The 6,000-nt window shown below is 45.9% G+C and overlaps 1 long non-coding RNA gene across 3 annotated transcripts in view; it reads left to right on the forward strand.

Annotated features, from left to right (window-relative positions):
- The window catches only part of LOC101932444 (uncharacterized), a 51,332-nt gene extending 45,930 nt beyond the window's left edge, over positions 1-5,402 (forward strand). For 2 of the 3 annotated variants that reach the window (XR_010592994.1, XR_010592993.1), the window contains exon 4: positions 4,741-5,402. This is a non-coding gene — a long non-coding RNA (uncharacterized LOC101932444). Of the gene's footprint in view, positions 1-1,706; positions 1,923-2,979; positions 3,194-3,294; positions 3,380-4,740 lie in introns of all 3 variants that reach the window. The other variant, XR_010592992.1, reaches the window with a different exon arrangement.
- The last annotated feature ends 598 nt before the right edge of the window (positions 5,403-6,000 follow it).

Below are 6,000 nucleotides of genomic sequence, written 5' to 3' on the forward strand. Positions count from 1 at the left end.
ATGTTGAAGCTGCAGTAACTATGCATTTTTTATTGAGTAAGCGAGTTAATGGGCATGTAAAACACACACAACTTGTCAGCACCGTTAGCTGCCACTGCTGCTGCCTGGGGCTGAAGTAAATTACACAGCCTCTTGTGCACTCATTCTGGGTATTCCCCCCCCCCCCCCCCAGCTTTCCTAGTTTATTATTTTCAGAAATGGGTTGTGGAGGAGACTTCAGCTGCAGGGTGTCTGGCTCTGCTGAATCAGCCGTTTTCCTTGGTGCACTTACACTTGTTGCATTAGCAGGGAATGGGGAGATGAGGAATCACCATATGGAGTGCTGCAGCTCCTTATAGCTAAGACGCTCATTAGCCTCCCCTGGCTTGCAGAATGGCATTACCCTGTATCCCTCTCCCGTGCGTCAAACTTTGCAGTGCTCGCTCTACCCTCTGGGAATGGAATCCCAGAGAGCACCCTCTGTGGTAAAGAGGAACAATCCATCCTCACAGCTGTACTGAGGTTTTTTTTTAAATGGGGAAGTTGGTCTCTTCCGTTTGGGCTAGGTGCATTATACAGTAGTACCACCCAGGAGTGCTCCGTCCAGACCAGGACTTAGGGAGACCCTGTGTGGTGACAGTAAACAGCATGGGCTGTGGTTAGTTAATGCAGAAGCTAGAGGGACAAAGAATCAAAGGGCCTGCGTGACAAGCAGCCTGAGTCTTGCAGCTATGCTCATTGTAACTAGAGCAAGTAAAAAAATTACCTTCTTTTGCAGAAAAAAGAAGAATTTCCCAAGTAACTAATTAAAATCAAGTCCTGACTCATCCCCCTTCTCCCAGGAACATGACAGCCTGTTAGCCCCACTGCTTCCCTCCCAGTTAGGTTAGCCCTGCAGTAGAGATGCCCATCATCTTCTACAATGGAGGGTGCAGATGAATGGAAACCCAGGGAGATCTAGGGTGCAGCCTGCAGTTTGCATCCTCTATTACAGAGTTGGGACATGCCAAGTGTACAGGCCCCAGGGTATGATGTTCCATCTTGAGCCAGGCAACCAAGAAACAGAATCTAGGTATGTCTGCAAAGCACAACGTATGTGTATCATGGGTGAGATTTTGCAATGCCCACAGATGGAAAGGAAGATCAAAATGTATATTAATTAATTGCCCCATCTTTCTCTGCAAACTTAAAGCAGGGATTTTCTGAAACATTCAGCACATTCTACCATTGAGTTCAACAGGGGTTTTATCATTCACTTGCCACATTAACAGGAGCAGACTATGGCCAATGCTGAGTGCTTTGGAAAACCCCACTCTCCCCCGCCAGGCTGCACCTCTATTTTGAAGACAAGCATGGAAGCAGTCAGGATTTATGGAGCTGTAGTGAGGCCCCGATGAGATTGACCTGACTGGATTGGCACTAGAAGAGGTGCAAAATTGGCTAGAAAGAGAAGGCTGGACGCAGAGGAGTTAGTTCTAAAAATCTCATGAAAAGACAGACGATGGGGACATGTAAGTTTGTTGAGAAGGCCGTTCCAGCCCAAATCGGAGGCAGCACTGGAGTGTGTTGAGCATTTCAGATACCGGGTAGCATGACTACAAGAGATGTTCCACACCAGTTAGATAGACCTGGACTTGTGACTGCTGGTCTAGCAACACTAGCCACATTTGGAGGAGTAAAGGTATAACTGAATGTAAAATTCAATTCCTGCAATCTCTTGTCTTCAGCATCTTGCTACATGCACGAGAGACATGGACATTAAGGAAACAGGATATTCAGCGGCTTCTGCCTTTGAAGTGAAATGTTACAGGTGGTTGCAACACATGAGCTATATCTACCACACAACTAACGAGGACGTGATCAGCCTGATTTACCACCTAACCAGAGTGATACCCGATAGCGTCAAGATGATCAGACTAAGAAAACTTGAGTTTGTGCAAAATGTGAGTCAATGAGCAGAATGAAGATTGCTGAGGCAAGTCTTGCAGGGACTGATGCCAGGTACCAGGGGTAGAGGGCACCTGCAGCACAAGTGGTTCAGGTGGCAGTGTGATGCACTTCTTAAGGTGGTGTAAAGACAGAAATGGGGAAGATAGCAGGCCAAGGACTCCTGTGTGCTGTGTTTACAGTTCATTGTGATGAAGCTTGCCTTGCACTAGGAGAATAATAAATAAAATAGTAAGGGCGCTTGGGTTCCTGGTAATTTGCTTGCCCAGCCCGTAGTTGGGCAAAGTTGGAGTATCACCCTGCCTTTATGTAGTGAATATTCAGTGTTCAACAGATGTTTGTTTACCCATGAAAAACAGGTGAACACATTCTAGTGAGAAGAGAAACACTACCTCCTTTGTTCTTGAGTTGGCATGTCCCTAACCCTGGAAGAAGGTGAAGTCACCTCACGATGCCAGTCTGTCAGTCAAAGAAACCCTCTTCCGAAGTTTTCCTTCCTCATCTTTTTGTGAGGGGGATACTACTCCAGTCAAAATGGGACTTCTGCGAGCAGGCTCCTTCCCTCAGTTACGCTGATAAAGCACTGGACTTGCTCCGCATACATATCAGGGTAACTGACTACAGAATTTGGCTCTGCACCTTGAAGTCCTATGATTCATGTTATTACCTGGACAGATTCGGGTCCAGATTCTCAGCTAGTGGAGATTGGCAAAGCACCTTTAAATTATGCAGAGCTGAGGAGATGGCCCTTTTTTAGTATACAGCAGAACAGAATTTTAAAAAGTAGACTGGAAATCAGAGGAGGGGACACAGGGATCATCATCTGAATTGGTCTAAACCTGCAGGATCCATTCTTTGTGCTGAATTATATGGGAACTGGCACTGCAAATATTTACTCAAAATTAATATCATGTAGTCATCAACAGGAAGTCCCTGGGCCATTTCTTAAGGATCACCTTAATATTGTCTGCCTGAAAGAAGGTCCTGAGTGGGCATTACAGTAGCTGTAATGTTGTAAACAAATCTAATGGTTTGCTTTACTTCTCCTCTCAGCAGAACTCTTAATTATGCATCTTGCAAATGTGCTTTGAAAATGGATTAGATGCACCAGCTGTTTACTACCATGGCAGAGCCTTTTCCGAAGCATTTGTAGCGGCTCCCAAGTATTCTCCACGTTCCCTGCTCTGGCAGTGCAAGCATGTGATCGGGAAGGACCAGCTTTGGGTCAATGTGAAAATTAGCTTGGGTTTTGTAGACCAGACTAAAGGTATTTTGCTTGAATCAGTCACAGCTGTCTCTGCTCATAAGTAAGGAATTGGGACAATTTATGCAAGGTTGGTTTACTTTGTTGGGTATGTTGTTTTGCAGGAGGATGGTGGGAGAGAATACAGGAGAATTTAACAAACCAACCAACCAACACATTTAGAGAAATTTATCTCAAGCAATAGCGGACGTGAGTTGTGGCAGGGCAAGGGAGAGCAACCAGGCTGGGGATTTTGCAACGTGCATAGACGGGAAGGAAGAAGAGTCAAAAATCAAAGCATTGGCGTAACAGCAGAACACAGCATGCTTCCCCTCTTTCCCAATGCACAGAGGGCACTATAATAATTATAACTATAACTAATGCACCTTTCCTCCTTACTGTAACTGTGATTGTTGGATCACAGAAACCCCCTTGGGAGGTGCCAACCAATGTGACAAGACTACCCTTGTTCCTATTTTCCCTGCCAGCTCAGGACTCCAGCACCCTGTCTTGCTGAGCCAGACACTCCTGTCTGCTCCAGCAAAGACCCAGGGTCAGAATTACTTGCCCCAAAGCTGCAGGTTTACCTGAAAGCAGCTACCGAAGTGTTCCTGTTTAACACTCAGGTGCCCAACTCCCAATGGGGTCTAAACCCAAATAAATCCATTTTACCCTGGATAAAGCTTATGCAGGGTAAACTCAAATTGTTCCCTCTTTATAACAGATATGCACAGTTGTTTGCTCCCCCAGTATTAACATACTCTGAGTTAATTAATAAGTAAAAAGTGATTTTATTAAGTACAGAAAGTAGGATTTAAGTGATTCCAAGTAGTAACAAACAGAACAAAGTAAGTCACCAGGCAAAATAAAATAAAATGCACAAATCTATGTCTAATCAAACTAAATATAGATAATCTCACCCTTAGAGATGCTTCAGTACATTTTTTCCTCAGACTGGACACCTTCCAGGCCTAGGCACAATTCTTTCCCCTGGTACAGCTCTTGTTCCAGCTTAGGTGGTAGCTAGGGGATTCTTCATGATGGCTCCTCTCTCCCCCTTTGTTCTGTTTCCACCCCTTTATATATCTTTTGCATAAGGCAGGAACCCTTTGTCCTTCTGGGTTTCCACCCCCCCCCCCCCCCCACTGGAAAAGCACCAGGTTAAAGATGGATTCCAGTTCAGGTGACATGATCACATGTCACTGCAAGACTTCATTACCCACTTGCCAGCACACACACCTACAGGAAGACTCACGGGTAAATACAGCCATCTGCAGACAATGGTCCTGGTTAATGGGAGTCATCAAGATTCCAAACCACTATTAATGGCCCACACTTTACACAATTACAATAGGCCCTCAGAGTTATATTTAATATTTCTAGTTTTGGATACAAGAGTGGTACATTTATCCAAATGGATGATCCCACTCAGTAGATAAGCTTTGTAATGATACCTTACAAGAGACCTTTTGCATGAAGCATATCCCAGTTATAAAAATATAAGTGAATATAATGTAAAACCATAGACTGCACAATGTCACTAACCTAGTCTGGTTTCCCACCCCCCACAGTTACAAGACCCTGCAGAAGACTGGAGCACCTTCAGTATCCAAATGGGAGAGAGCCTGCTCATCTGAACCTCATGCAGCTACAATTGACTGTACAAGGGATGGTTTTCTTTATTCAACTAAAGTTTCCTGGGAAGTGGCAATAATCCAAGCTCCTACTGTAGATCAGGGTGGGGTGGATTTTCAAAGGCACAAACTGGAGTAGGATGCCTAATTGCCCTTTGTGCCTCAGGAAAACATGTAGCTGTTATGGGCTGCTCCAGGAGCACTAGCTTTTATTTTTTGTAATTTCAAAACATTTACCTTGGTCTGTGTGGTGGTGTGTGCACACCCCATCTCCTGGCAGGGGGGATAGTGGGTGTGCATACACCACAGTTACAGTCTACCAGGCTGTCTTGGGCATCACCACAATGAGGGCCAATGGCTAGAGTCCCTACCACAGCCCTCAGGTGCAGAGCAGCATGGCCTAGCAGCTAGATCCAGGGGCCAATACCAGATGAGGTGGCAGCCAGGGTAGGGGGACCCAGGCCCACCTGACTCCACTGGGTCCCAACCCAGTGCCCTAACAATGGCCATGTGTCCACCACTGGGTCAGTAGGGAATCCAACCTCAACCTGCTAATCTTAGATGGGTGGGAGACACCCTCCCTGGGTCACCTCCTACCAGGCTCCTGAAGCTGCAGTCCATAGATCTCCAGACCAGATTGCAGAATCTCCACTACAGCCTCCACCACATGTCCTTCCTCCTTGGCAGCCGGACCAGATTGAGCTGAGCTGCTCTCCTTTTATACTAGCACAGCATTTGGAGCATGCCCAGCACGGTCTGAGGGGCGGGGCTTCCTCGGCCTATAGTGGGGGATTAACCCTTTCCTGCCTAGTGCAGGGTATGCACACCCCGTCACAGCCTGTAACCTGCAAAGATCAAAATCCAGCCAACAATCAGAGGCCTGGGATGCAGTGAGATGGGACAGCAATATTTCACTTTCATAATCCAGACAGTACAAATAGCTGTTGAAATCAGAGCGAGTATTAAAGATATGATTCCTCCATTACAGCAGCTGGTGCTTTAAATGCACCTAGCTTTAGGTAACTATTAGTATGGAGACAGATGGGAAGACTTTGAGGTGGGGGGGCTATGGTGCAATTCTCTAATCAAAAGCTCTGAGGGAGGGCTGAAGTGCTTGGTACTAATGGATAACTGAGTATTGAGGAATTGGGTGGATGCTGTATTTTATGGGAATTGAACAGACATGAGCTAACTGGA

The sequence above is a fragment of the Chrysemys picta genome, chromosome 16, assembly GCF_011386835.1.
Source record: "Chrysemys picta bellii isolate R12L10 chromosome 16, ASM1138683v2, whole genome shotgun sequence".
Classification (NCBI taxonomy): Eukaryota; Metazoa; Chordata; order Testudines; family Emydidae; genus Chrysemys; species Chrysemys picta.